Source organism: Chrysemys picta, chromosome 1 (assembly GCF_011386835.1).
Source record: "Chrysemys picta bellii isolate R12L10 chromosome 1, ASM1138683v2, whole genome shotgun sequence".
NCBI classification, from domain to species: Eukaryota; Metazoa; Chordata; order Testudines; family Emydidae; genus Chrysemys; species Chrysemys picta.
The window spans coordinates 136,527,732-136,542,492 of record NC_088791.1 but is presented as its reverse complement, the minus strand read 5'-3'; the positions used below and the strand labels follow the sequence as shown (position 1 = coordinate 136,542,492).

Here is a 14,761-nt window from a genome sequence, read left to right as displayed (position 1 = left end):
ACTGATGTGTGTGTTAGTGTTATTGAGAAGATGATCGTGTAGGGGGAATATTACATGGGTTGGGATTATGGATCGGGGCGTTATTCCCCAAACGGATTGGGGGGGTGGGGGATTTTCCAGGTGGGTTTAGGAAGTTATTCCTTGGGGTGGGTTTAGGGGGGTTATTCTCTAGGCGTGTTGCGGGGGGGGGGTTATTCCCGGGGTAGGCTGGGTATCCCCCTCTCTAGGAGCCTCCTTAACCCGGGGAGGCGGGGGCGGCCGCGGCCGGGGGGAGCCGGGGGAGGCGGAGCGGAGGCCGGGGAGGAGCCGGGGCCTGCAGTGGAGCCGCAGCCCGGAGCAGCCGGAGCCGCAGCCGCAGCAGCCGTGGGAGCGGCGGGGCCCGGGAAGACTCAGCGCCGCCCGGACGGGGCCCCCCGCAAGGAGCCCGGGGAGCCCCCCAGGAACGAGCCCGAGGCCCGGCGGGAGGTGGCGGAGTCGGCCGCCCAGCCCCGCTCAGGCCCAAGAGCCGCCGCGGCCTCCAGTGGCAGCCGGGCCCGGGCGAGAGGAGCCGGGGCCTGGGGAGGGGGAAGCCAGGGAGAGCCCCCAGCTAGCCCGGGGTGACAGCCCCGTCCCCCGCCGCGGGAGAGACCCCAAATCCCAGCCGTGGGGCGAGAGCCTCATAGGCAGCTCCGTGATCCCCAGCCACGGGGGAGAGACCCCGATCCCCAGCCCCAAATATCTGCCAAGCGGCGGACTCAGCCCACTGACCGGGGCGAGACCCTCTGCAGCCCCCTACCCATCCGGGGTGGAGCCACCCTTAGCTCCCCAGTACCTCGTCAGAGGGCGCAGAGAGACACCCTCCCCCATCCCTCCAGATCTAAAATAGACAAGGAGACACCCCCTCCCCCATTTTTCCCAAGCCCAGCCAGACAGTCAGTGGGGAACCTCCAGGAGAGAGACCCCTTATGTCCATCGGGGACAGAGCAACCCCTCAAATACTTAGCCAGAAAGAAGCAAAACACCAAATAGTAGTTACCCAGTAATTGATTAACACCCATTCAGTACCCAACAAGAAAGTAAGGCCTGGGGAAGAGACACCTCTCACCGACTGGCAGTGCCTAGAACACAGTTCTAGATACCAACCTGGCAAGGGGCACTCCCTCCTGAAAGAGGAAATATCCTCACACTCCTATAAAGAGACTGTCCCAAATATCCCATGTAAGGTGGGGGAGAAACACCTGCCAGCCAGCCACCAGGGAAGAGAAAAGAGACTTCCCTGAAATATCCACAGTTAGCAAGAGGAACTCCCCCAGAGAAGTTGGAGATTTGCCTGCCCCAAAAGGGGACGTGAACCTATAGGGAAGAGAAGAGGGCTCCCCAGCTAGGGAGGGAAGAGGGAATTGATCTCCCATATAACCAGAGAGCCAGTGGGGAGAAGAAAACAGTATCTCCCTGGAGTGACACCCCTTAAATAGTTAGCTATTAAAGAAGAGACAAAGGAGGAGTTCCCTATCCTAGGATACCACCAGCAATTTAGGGGGCAGACAACCCCAAGCAGATCATTCTACCTCTCAGGATCCCGACTTCATCCACAATCCCCTCCCTCTCAAAATCTGAAGAAGATCTTGGAATAGCTGGCAGCAATGCTCTGAGGATGGAGTCCAGGGGAGGAGTGTGAAGGGCAGCACCCCAAAAACCAGTGCTGGAGATAACGCCCCCCCTCCCTACAGAAAATCTTCCAGACAGAGTAAGTGACCACATTACATCACCCCTCTTTTCCCCTCAGTTCTCCTTCTGTCTATTCCTCTCTATCCTTCTCACTTCCCATCAATTTTCTCTTCTGTCTATACCTCTCTGTAGCTCTCTCCATCTTCCCATTTCTGAATACTCCCCACCCTTCTTTCTCGGTGTGCCTTTCTCCATTTTTATTTCTGGAATTAATTGTCTCCTTTTATTCATTATAAAGAACCAGCCTGATTTTCTTTCCAGTGCATTGCTTTTTGGAGACCCTAGCCTCAGGGTATTGTATCCAAGTCCCTCTGGCATTCCCCATCCGCCATCAGTCATTAGTGTATTGACTTTATTGTGGACTCAGCCTTCATCATCACTGAAATGAAATACATTTCTCTCATCCAGGGGGTAATACGTAGGATCATGTTGATTGAAAAGACTGTGGAGGGGGAGGGTGAATCCTAGCACTGGTGCTCTAGGGGTGTGTCTCATGTAATGCTCATGAGGCTATGTGTGTGAATCTTGCTGCTAGTAACCTAGGGGTTGCAGAAACCCACTGTGCTTGGGACTGGGAGTTGTGTGAATATCAGTATTAGTACTCTGGGATGTAGATCCCACTGTACGCAGGGGCTCTGGGAATGAGCCCGTTGGTGTGAATCCCATTGTACCCAGGGTCTAGGAATGAAAATCTCAGTGGTAGTTCTGGTGGAACCCACTTTCAAAACTAAGAGGAGCCATTCCATTGCTACTACCCTTCACATGTGGATCCTGCTCTATTTAGGGTCTGGGAATGTGAATGCTGATGCTTGTGTCATGGGGTACAGGCCCTGCTGCCTTGTGAAAATGGGATAGTTAAATCCCACACCAAGGGAGCCCTCTGACACTACCACAGTGCTCCCTCTCCTTCCCCAGAAAACACAGTTACCCTGGGTCATTCACTGGGAAATCAAGTCCAAAAGAGACATCACCTCAGAAGAGACAAATTCAGATTCCTTTAGCAGATGCAGCACCCCAAAGACAATCCCATAAAAATCCCAGTCTGAGGTATCCCTTTCCCTGTTCAAGATACTGGCATAAGTTCATTCTCCTGAGACAGTCGCAAGGAAATCCAAGGCCAAAGGATCCCTTGCTGTGACAGATACCAACTCAGACTCCAGTAGGAAAATACATAGTAACAGGGAAATCCAAGAATGATTATCAAGAGGGATTTCTTGGTGTAATTGGACAGTAAACTCAGACAAAAGAGTGTGAGGTCACCCCCAGGTGACACCCCATCTTTGCCATTGCATTTTGACCTCTCTGTGATTCTTAGGGTGGCACAGTGGATTTTATAGAGGGAGACTGAAATCATAATGTTTGTGTTCTGGGGGTGCTATAAGATGCCTTCCCACTTGTTGCTCTCCAGTTTTGAAATCCATCTGCTTTGAGTAGAATATGTTGTCCAGTGCAAGGAAGGTAATAACAGACATTTTGGCCTTCGTACACTCAAAGGGATTTACTGACTCTTCCTGCTCTTGGGGTTAATTTACCTTCCTCTGCCCCAGCTCTTACAATAATGACTTGACATTTTTCTAGTGCCTTTGGTTCAGTCGGATGCCACAGCATTTTACTGAATGTGTATGCCAGCCTTGCAAAATTCTGCTTGTCCACAGCAAGTAATATTTTGAAGGGCGTATAAAAGATTTGTATTTTCATTCTTCTCTGTCATTGTGATAAAGGATGAGTGTTTAGATTTTGTGGCTGAACTGGTCAATATGACAATTTTGCAAGGCGGAATGCTGTGTGGGGCCTGTGCATAATTGTTTGTTATTTATTCATTAATTGCTGACAGAGTACTCAGTGCTGTTCTAGACACACAAATTAGGACAATCTCTGCCCTGAAAAGCTTGCAGTCTGAAAGACAGATATGCAGAAGCCAGGACATGCTGGTAAATCCAGGGGAGGGAATAACTTGAGAGGTGTATGGTTTGCTGGTTTTTGTTGTTGTTGATACTTATTTACCTGGATTGGGTCAGGGATGGTATTAATACTTACTCCTGCCTATGAGTGAAGGACACTGGACTAGATAACCTCTCGAGGTCCCTTCCAGTTATATGATTCTACAATTCTGTGATTGTTAACCCAAGGCTGAAATGCTGCTGCCTCTGGGGTGGAATGCTGCAGCCATCCTGCACCAAAGATGTTACATAAAGGTGTAAGGTGGGAGGGGAAGGGATGAACATTATTTATCTCCATAAATGTGCAAGGTGCTTTACTTAGAAGTGTAATGAAGACGTTCAAACCTGGGTACCAGTCAGGCTTCTAAATCCACCTAAATAAGTGACCTGATTGTCATAAGTGTCCATCAGCCCACAGTTGACTTCAGTGAGAGCTGCTAGGTGCTCAGCAGTTTGAAAATGAGGCTACTTATTTAATTGCCTGAATATAGATTTAGAAGCCTAACTTCAGGCACTCAGGCTTGAAAATTTCATCTTTACAGTATAAGCAATATGATCCTTTGAGATGCTGAGTGTCCTCAATTTCCAAGGAAGTCAATGAGAGTTGAGGGTACACAGTACCTTTCAGGTTCAGGCCCTAAATAAGATTTCACATCAGATGAGAGAGATTAAAGGGGCAGGACAAGGGTTACCTAAATGAATGATAACATATAACATTAGTCTCATCACGTCTTGTTGGTTCCTTGGATTTTGTTTCAAAATCCATGGTTTTATGGACAGTACCTGGGATCAGGATAAGGGGTCAGGCAATACCATATTGAACTGAAATAGCAGGAGCAATTTAAGGAGGCTGAATGTTAGTACCCAATTTGGAATCTGATTGTGACCCCGGATTCTTGTGAAAATTATTGAATTCAGGGAGGTGGGACACTTGTAAATTCAATTTTTTTGCTTTATGAAATGTTACTGACCTTGAATGCTAGAATTCTGTTCCTTGGTTCTCTTTTTAACCCCAGGGGCCACAGCAATGCAGGCATCTTCCATACACTACCCCCACCAATGGACCTCAGCCCTGGCCTTGTGTAGCCTCCTGTAGCAGGGAGTTCAGTCTCCATGACCTGTTCAGACCTTTGGCCTCTGCTGAGAATGTCAGCAGGGAGACCTATTAATGCCATCTGTGATGTGAGCATCTGCCCATGAAGAACTGCACTAAGACAAGTAATTCATTTCCCCAATTCTCCCCAGCAATCAACTAGTCCCCCTAACCTAAGGCCAGATTGTAACCATTACCTTACAGGCAGAGCCCTGTGAGTTCTACAGCTGCAGAATAGTGCTTCAGAATCTCAGCTTTCATTTTAAAATAAATTATATTTCTAGGCCTGATGGTTTTGAAGATAACCTTGAAAACATGAATCAGGTATTTGAGTCTGCAGAAGCTACTCATTCAGGCTCTAAGAAGTGTGAACTGCCCATTCATCTCTATTGGATGTTAACTTGGAAATCTAAAGATAACCATTTAAATGTCAATAATCACTAACTATTTCACTGCTGATTATTTAAGAGAAACATCCAGCTAATGTGCTCTTTCCATTCCCAAACTGCCTCCTACACCTCCCTACGTACCAATAGCCCCAACTGTTCCCTATCCTGCTCTCAAAATCTTCAGCTTGCGCTATGAAAATGTCTGTGATACAGTTATGCACTGTAAGTACAAAAATCTGTGGCATATTAAAAAAGTGAAAATGTGGAGACAGTTTAAAATAAATTGCATTTAATGTACAAATGAATAACACAAGGGAGACTGTACTGAATGCATTATTCATTTTCATATTTAACTCATTTTAAAACCTCCATTTTAAAATGTAAATGAAGCTGGTGCAGAATATCCAGAAGGGCTCAATCCAGAGACCTTGTAGCAGAGTTCAGGGCCATCTGGTTAAGGAATTTCTTGGGGCTTTATTGAAATGTGAAAGGCTCATTATCCATTTCCCCATCACAACGTGGGGCCTGATTGGGATTGGTGCCCTAGAGGTGAAAGACTCAGAATCCCATTGCTGCAACTAGTTATCTGTTTTCTTCTGCTGATTCTCACTCCATGTCAGCACTCTCCTCAAATCCCTTCAGTGGCTTCCTATCTGTTATTGCATCAAATTTAAGTTCAGCTTCTGCACCTTTAAGGCCCTGCGCATTTTCACCCCACCTACGTCTCTGCTCTGATTTCCTCCTACTCTCCTGCACTCCTCCCAGTTCTCTCTTTACTGATCTTTGCATCTCTTTTTTTCCACTCTTCTTTGGGTCTTCTATCCTGCTGCCCTATATGCCTAGGACACTCTCCCTGTCCTCATGTGCCAAGCATCCTCCATCTCCTCCTTAAAACCCATTTTTCCAGGAATCTTTCCTAGCTGCAGTGCACTGGGCCCCTCATCAGTGGTCTTCCACACTGGTGTTGTGACCCTGTCTTGCCTTTACCTTTGTTAGATCATATGCTTATGGGGGCAGGGAGGTCTCTTGACCTCCAAAACACTCCCCAGAAAAGATAAGCCTAGTGTATAGAGCACCTGATTGGGACTTAGGATATCTGGAGTCTCTTCTAAGCTCTGCCACTGGTCTGCTGGGAGACCTTGGGCAAATCACTTTGCCTTTCTGTGCCTCGGTTTCCCCACCAGTAAAATGTGAGGAATGAAACTGATCCTTTATAAAACACTTCAAAATTTAAGGCTGAAAAGTGCTATCTAAGAGCTAGGGGGGATTATTATTCCAGAGCTATCTAAGGTAATGAATATTAGGAAAAACCTTATGAAATTAAACAAAAAGCCTTTCAGACCTTGTTTATGCATCATGAAGGAGCAAATAGAGGGCAATTTTTTTCCTTTGCAGGTCATCTGTAAGCTGAAAGACCCCATAGCTTGTCAGTGTAGTTTTAAGTTGTTTTAAACTAAAGTAAACTAAAACTAAACTAGTTTTAAGTTGTTTAAATATGTTTTAAATTAACTTAAGCAAAGACATTCTGGGTCTCCTGAAACCTTTCTCCTTAAAATCTCCAGTCACTTTTTCTTGGCCAAGGGTTAAGGGTCTCTATTCCATCCTCATCTTGTCCTCTCTTGACTTTTGTGTGTGTGTCATCTCCTAGTTCCCCTCCTAATTGCTCTGGTCATTCGTTCAGTGTCTTTTTCACTAGGCTGACCTCTTCCTTTCTCCCCTTTTCCATAAGGATACCACAGGGCTCCATCTTTGGCTCACTCCTCCTCACTCTTCTGTACACACTCTTTTGGTGATCTCATCTATTCAGTTGGCTTCACTACCATCTTTATGCCAATGACTTGCAAATCTACCTCTCCATTCCTGACCAGTCTTCCTCCATACAGTCGTACATCTTAGCTTATCTCTTGGACATCTTCCCTTGGATGACTCAGTACCAACTCAACATGGCCAATACGGAACTTTGAACTTCCTTCTGAAACCATGCCCATTGTCTCCCCCCCACCCCCTTTCTCTGTCCTTTTTTTACAACACCACCACACTTCTATCACCCAGACTCACAGTCTATGTATCCTTTCTGACCACTCCCACTCTTGCCCCACAAATGGAGGTTGTGTCCATAGCCTGCTGTTTCTTCCTCCATAACCTAAGATCAACCATTTCTCTCTATCCACACAGCTAAAATTCCTGTCCAGGCCCTCATCATCTCCCATGTTGACTGCTGCAGCCACTTCCTCACTGCCCTCCTTGAAACAACATCAGTCCCTGCATAACACAGCTGTTAAAATCATCTTCCTGGCTTGTTGCTCTTGCCATGTCATCCCCCTCTTCAGATCCATCTGTTGGTTCTCCATTGTCCACCCCATCACATCAAGCTTCTTGTCCTCACTTAATGCCCTTCACAATTCTGTGTCTCCCTTCTTATCTGCCCTTGTCTTCTATTGCGTCAGTGCCAACATAAGAACGGCCATATTGGGTCAGATCAATGGTTCATCTAGCCCAATATCCTGTCTTCCGACAGTGGCCAATGCCAGGTACTTTAGAGGGAATGAAGAAAACAGGCAGTCATTGAGTGATCCATCTCTTGTTGCCCATTCCCAGCTTCTGGCAAACAGAGGCTAGGGACACTTCAGAGCATGGTTTTGTATCCCTGCCCATTACGGACCTATCCTCCACAAACTTATCTAGTTCTTTTTTAAACACTGTTATAGGCTTGGCCTTCACAACATCCTTTGTCAAGGACTTCCACAGATTGACTGTGCATTGTGTGAAGAAATACTTCCTTTTGTTTGTTTTAAACCTGCTACCTATTAATTTCATTTGGTGGCTCCTAGTTCTTGTGTTATGAGGAGTAAATAACACTTCCTTATTTACTTTTTCCATACCAGTCATGATTTTATAGACCTCTGTCAAATCCCCCCCTTAACTGTCTCTCTTCCAAGCTGAAAAGTCACAGTCTTATTAATCTCTCCTCATATGGATGATGTTCCATACCCCTAATAATTTTTATTGTCCTTTTCCGTACCTTTTCCAAATCCAGTATATCTTTTTTGGGATAGGACAACCAGAACTGCACACAGTATTCAAGCTGTGGGTGTACCATGGATTTATATAGAAGCAATATGATATTTTCTATCTTATTATCTATCCCTTTCAGGGCCTCCCAGGGGGGGGGGGGGGGGGCGCAAGTGGGGCAATTTGCCCCGGGCCCCGCAGGGGCCCCCATGAGAGTTTTTCGGAGCCCCTGGAGCGGGGTCCTTCACTCGCTTCGGGGGCCCCGGAAAACTCTCGCGGGGCCCGGGCCCCCAGAGCTTCTTCCGCTCCAGGTCTTCGGCAGCAGTTCGGCAGCGGGGGGGTCCTTCTGCTCCAGGACCTGCTGCTGAAGTGCCCTGAAGACCCGCGGCAGGGGGTCCTTCCGCCCCGGGACCCGCCACCGAAGTGCCGGGTCTTCGGCGGCAATTTGGCGGCAGGGACCCCTGCCGCCGAAGACCCCAGGCCCCCTGAATCCTCTGGGCGGCCCTGATCCCTTTTCTAAAGATTCCCAACATTCTGTTAGCTTTTTGATTTCCACTGCACATTGAGTGGATGTTTTCAGAGAACTATCCATAATGACTCCGAGATCTCTTTCTTGAGTGGTAACAGCTAATTTAGACCGTATCATTTTATATGTATAGTTGGGATTATGTTTTCTAATGTGCATTACTTTGCATTTATCAACATTGAATTTCATGTACCATTTTGTTGCCCAGTCACCCAGTTTTGTGAGATCCCTTTGTAACTCTTCGCAGTCTGCTTTGGACCTAACTATATTTAATAGCTTTATATCTGCAAATTTTGCCATCTCACTGTTTACCACTTTTTCTAGATCATTTATGAATATGTTGAACAGTACTGGTCCCAGTACAGACCCCTGGAGGACACCAGTATTTACCTCTCTCCATTCTGAAAACTGACCATTTATTCCTACTCTTTGTTTCCTATCTTTTAACCAGTTATTGATTCATGGGAGGACCTTCCCTCTTATCCCATGACAGCTTACTTTGCTTAAGAGCCTTTGGTGAGGGACCATGTGAAAGGCTTTCTGAAAATCTAAGTACACTATATCCACTGGATCCCCCTTGTCCACATGCTTGTTCACCCCCCCTCAAAGAATTCTAGTAGATTGGTGAGGCATGATTTCCCTTTAAAAAAACATGTTGATGTTCCCCCAACAAAACATGTTCATCTATGTGTCTGATCATTCTGTTCTTTACTATAGCTCAACCAATTTGCCGGGTACTGAAGTTAGGCTTACCAGCCTGTAATTGCTGGGATTGCCCATGGGGCCTTTTTTAAAAATTGGCGTCACATTAGCTATCCTCCAGTCATCTGGTACAGAAGCCGATTTAAATGATAGGTTACATACGACATGACCAGTATGACCTTCTGCTTGTTCTCTTCTTCCAGAAACATTCCATGTACTTACTTCCACACCATACTTGTGGAATGCCTTCCCTAGTCTAGCCAGTCCATAAACCCATTACCTTATCCTCCTTCAAATCCCTCCTCAGGTCATTCTACCATGATACCTACAGGAAACTGCCAACCTGTAATGGCCAAGCAGGGGCCAGTGAGGATCATATATTTATGTATTTATATATTTAAAAATTATACATAAAGTTCAGATTATCAGCTTGTTACCCTCGTCCTCCCTCCCTGTTTCCCTTATAGGGAAGGAGGATAAAAAAGAAGAGGCTGGAGAAGTAGAGACACCCTGCTACCCCACTCCCCAAAGCAACCAGGAAGATGAGGGATGGGTTAGAGTAACAGAGAATCCCTGTCACAGTGGTCAGGAGGGTCTGGGGTGGGGAAGAGAGAAAAGGCTCCTTCCAGCATCTAGAGGGGACTGGAAGGGGGATTTAAGATCTTATCAGGTAGCTACTATTCAGAGGATGGTATGAAAAATGTATCCCCTTAGGAGTCCAAAACTGCAGGATGCAGAATTCCCAGTAGAGATTCTAGCTTCCCAGCCATAGAGAGTTGTTAGAGGGTGTAGGCTTTCCACTAGAACATTGCTTCTTGGCCTTGCTGTTGGCCATCCTCCTCATAGATTTCATATAAACTTTTGGCTAGGAAGTCTGACTGATGGGTGTTGGGTGTTATGCCTCCCAAAATCTCATGTATCAAATATGCTTCTTTTAATTAAGGGAGTGACTTTAACTGGCTCATAATAATAACAAAAATAAAAAGACAGAGAGTCCTTATTTACAAGCTACATCTAGCATCCCTTCATTCCTACGTTCAGTCTCCAACTTCAGCTCCAGCGCATCTGCTTCCAAACTCCTTGGGCAACCACATGCAGTGAACACATTCCATAAATGTCTCAGTAATCTTATCGGTGGAAGTGTTTGTTATATGTCCTTCTGTCCACCTGGAATAAGCATCAACTACATAGAAGTCCATTTGCTTATTATGTGCAAAATGAACGTGGAATCTTTGCCAAGTCTTAGGCTATGTCTACGCTACCACTTAGGTTGGTATAACTTATGTCGCTCGGCCCTCCCCCTCTCCCCCCGAGCGACATAAGTTACACCAACCTAAGCACCGGTTTGGATAGCACTGTCAGGGGGAAAGCTCTTTCCTGTCAACTTAGAGCGGCTACACTAGAGAGCTTACAGAGGCACAGCTGCACCACTGTAAACTTTCCAGTATAGCCGTAGTAACCAATTTCTATGGACGGTGTGGAACGGTTTGTGACATGTGTTGGTGACTACTTCAGAGTTCACATTGACTAATCTTTTTCAGTGTTTTGTTCAAAGCCTGGCCACCAAAATCAACTTCTAGTCAGTTTTTCATTTTCACTATGCAGGGGTGAAATTCATGTAACTCAGCCGGGCTCCTACTGTGTAAACCTTGTATTACTGTTGTTATACCCCATAGTGAACAGTCATTTTTCACTGATGAATCCATGTTTGTTACAGGAATTAGAACTAAATTTCTCCTATATGAACAGTCCTGCAGAAAGAGTATAGCACATTATTTTAACCCAATAGGTCTTTTCATTTCTGTGGCTATCTTTTTTGTAGTAATGGGAAGATCTTCTGAGTGGGTGATTCTGAACAGTGATCTACTTCTGAGTCTGTCTCTAATTTCAGAGGCAATCTCGATAGCGTATCAGTGTTAGCGTGTGCTGTACCGAAGGTTTGCACTGGATATTATACTGATATGCAGCTAAGATTAAAACCCATCTCCGCATCCTGGATGCTTCCAGGCCCGGAATACCTTCTTTTGGAATTAGTTTTCCTATCAGAGGTTTGTAATTGGTTTCCAAAGTGAATTTCATTCCAAATAAGTACTCATAAAATTGAGTTACTCCAAAAATAATACCCAATGCCTTTTCACAGTATAAAAGTAATTGTTCTGTTAATGTTCTTGAAGAAAATGTGGTGGATTTATCTTGCTCATCTTTGCATATGTATGAAATTACAGCTCCTACCTCTACTGGTGAAGCATCACTTAGTAATAGTGAGAAAAGCTCTGGATTAAAATGTACCAGCACAGTAGAACTCCTCAATGTGCATCTTCAAAAGCCTTATTTTGTCCTTTGCTTCAAACCATTTTACATTTTTTTCTGTAACAGTGTAAACATTAGGCTTATTGTATATATATTTGGTATAAATCTTTTATAGTAGTTTTAACAAAGTTAAAAATGACCTCAGCTGTTAAGCATTTTTAGGTAGAGCCATGTTCTCAATACCTTTTGTAGTTTCTTGTAAGGGTTGTGTTGTCTTCCCCTGCACCTGTGCTAGGCCGTAAATAAGCAACTTGGTTATTTTTCTTAACTTTAAAACCACATTTTTTGCAAAGTTTTCAGAATCCCTTCAACATTTCTCAAGTGTTCCTCTACATTTCTACCATATGTCTAAACAGCTGACAAGAAAATAAAAACCTTGGTGAACTTGATCTATCCATTTTTAAAAAAAATCTGCAGGTCACTGTTTACACTGAATGGTAGCCTTTTGTGCCTATCTCCATAGTAAGGATATTTTAGAATCTGGCTCTAACATGACCTCATGATATGTTTGAGGCAGGTCAAGCTTTGTAAACTTTACGCTTCTTGACAGTTTAGCACATAAATCCTGTGGTTTTGGAATTGGATTCTGATCTGCTTGCCACCTGGGGCTTATGGTGACTTTATAGTCCTCACAAATCCTCACACTTCATCAGTTTCAGGAACACACACAGGCAGTGCAGCCCATTCACTAAACTCAGCGGATGAAATTATTCCCTACTCCTGCAATTCTTCTAAATGCCTTTCTGCAGGTTCTCACAAAACATAAGGCACCGGATGAGCCTTAAGAAATGTTGGTTTGGCTTTTAAATATATATTCTGTTATGCTTTTCACTAAACCCGTGACTGTACCAAAAATAGATTTTTCTTTTTCTTTTTCTTTCGCCACCAGACCTAACTTGTGGTATACTTTATGTTCTTGAGCCAGTTTGTGCCAATTAGAGAAGGTCCGTATCCTAATACAACAACAATAATAACAGCAAACAAGTGCCCCAGTAGTTTACATTTATTTGCAGACATCCTAAAACTTTGATTGTCCCTTGATTATAGCTTTAAAGTGCAATGTTAGTTTCTCTTAGTGTAACATTAGCAAATTTCCCGTTCAAAAAATCAAAACTACTGCATTACTTTTATCCATTTACATGAACACAGAATAAAACATTTGAATCCCTTCTATCTTGCACTGCAAATAGTTCTGAGTAGCCATCTTGTTATGGACAGGCTCAGAGTTTGTAACAGGCCCCTCTATATTCGCTAGTTGTTGTACTTCATTCTTGTAGGTGACAATAATTTCCTTTTGTTGAATTCCTTTCTTCTCTGTGGTTTATGGCCAACACAAGCTACATGTCCTCTGTAACCACATCTCCAGCACTTCAGCTTGTTGGAAAATATATTACTCTGCTTGCTGGGTTAGTCCTAAACAATGGAACCACCGACTCCTGGGTACAGTGACTCCTGTCAGCTCCGTGCCCTGTGGGCTGGGCTTTCCTTTTTCCATGCGGCATGTAGGCAGAAGTGCACTCTCAAACTGCAGTGCTTTCTTTTGGCTGACTCAGATACGAATAGCGTGTCCACCACTCCTTCCAAGATAAGTTTCATTTGTGAATAATACAGAGCAGCCTCTCTCTTCATTCTGGATTTCTAGTTCCAGAAACAAAGCAATTTCCTGAGTCTCACAGATAGTTACCAGTATGGCAGGTTATAGATGGTGATTTGAGACTAGCCAGGAAATCAGATATGCTTTTTCCTTTCTGGTTTCTTAAGTGAAATGTATCTCTCTCAGTGAGGAAGTTTGTTTGGGGCAGATAACATTTTTAAGCACTTCATTCTAGTCTCCCTCATTCATATCTCGTGGTTCTTGAGGGAAAACAAAAATCTCTCAAAACTGCAAATGTTTCTCACAGACAAACTTAAGAAAATTGATTTCCCCCCCGTGTTATTCCCTTCAGTGTTATTGGTATAAAAATATTGCACAACCTTTGCACATAAACTTCAAAATCCTCGTTTCTTTCATCGGAGTAGAAGTTATCCATATTTCCATACATGGCTAGTTTTATCTTTTCTTTTTCTTCCTTTCTTTTTCTAGGCCGCCTCCTTCACTGCTGTCACTCTGATCATCTTGCTCTTTCAAAGATAAGGTGACCCTGGCATTGTCAACAGTGATTTTCTCCCAAAAGCCGACTGTATCTTTTTACTGCCTGAGCCAAAACTTTTCAAACCAGGGAGCCCAAAGTTAGGCTTCTGTATCTATATTTTAGGCACCTAAGTAGAAGTGGCCTGATTTTCAGAGGTGCTGTGCAACCTTAGCTCCATTGATTTCAGTATGAGCTGCAGTGCTCAGCACCTGTAAAAATCAGGTCACTTCCATTTAGGTGCCTAAAATATAGGTTTAGCAGCCTAACTTTAGGTTCCTAGGATTGAGTATTTTGGCCACTGATTTTCAGGGGATCAAAATGAAACTGAAGTATCTAATTGGTACAGTTTTGGGGTCCTTTAAAAGCTACACCCAGCCTCATTTCATTCATAGTTTCACTCCAGCTGCACCTGATTCTAAACTGACAAGTCTTTTGAGTCCTGCCTCAAAGAGTATTCCAGACCATAAAGGGGCAGTAACCACACATTTGCACAGTTCTTAAAGCTACATACACCACCTCTAATACATTTTCAGCCCTGCCATGTGAAGTTAGCAGTGGTGCAAGGAGGGGCATGACTGACTGAGTGGAAGAACTTTGCAAATTAGCTGGTCAGGCAAAATAATAATTTCTTCTGCCAGCTAGTCAGTGGCATGTACAGTACAGGGAACCTGAGATGGGGGAGGCCAGCTTCCATTTTCAGCCTCAGGTCGAACATGCTGGTCAGTCACCGCACCCAGGATGTTTATTACTGCTCACTGAACAAGCTGTTGACTTGCCTTAAAGTATCACTTGTCCTGAGTGAATTTGTGGTTATTCAATGTCAACTGATTATGGGATTTTTCTTAGTCATTTTCTCTCTCTCTGAACCACGCAAACCACTGTTTGCTTAAGTACAGATTTGGATGAGTGCTCTAGAAGTTAAAGGCTCTAGACCCCGTCTCTCTGACTCT

At 44.6% G+C, this 14,761-nt stretch overlaps 1 protein-coding gene across 6 annotated transcripts in view; it reads left to right on the top strand.

Moving 5' to 3' along the window:
* Positions 1-286: 286 nt before the first annotated feature.
* FOXJ2 (forkhead box J2) overlaps positions 287-14,761 on the top strand; it is a 56,680-nt gene continuing 42,205 nt past the window's right edge. For 2 of the 6 annotated variants that reach the window (XM_065571454.1, XM_065571443.1), the window contains exon 1: positions 288-1,726. The gene's annotated coding sequence lies outside the window, so the exon portion shown is untranslated. Of the gene's footprint in view, positions 1,727-13,762; positions 13,815-14,761 lie in introns of all 6 variants that reach the window. The other 4 variants (XM_065571429.1, XM_065571425.1, XM_065571434.1 and 1 more) reach the window with 3 other exon arrangements.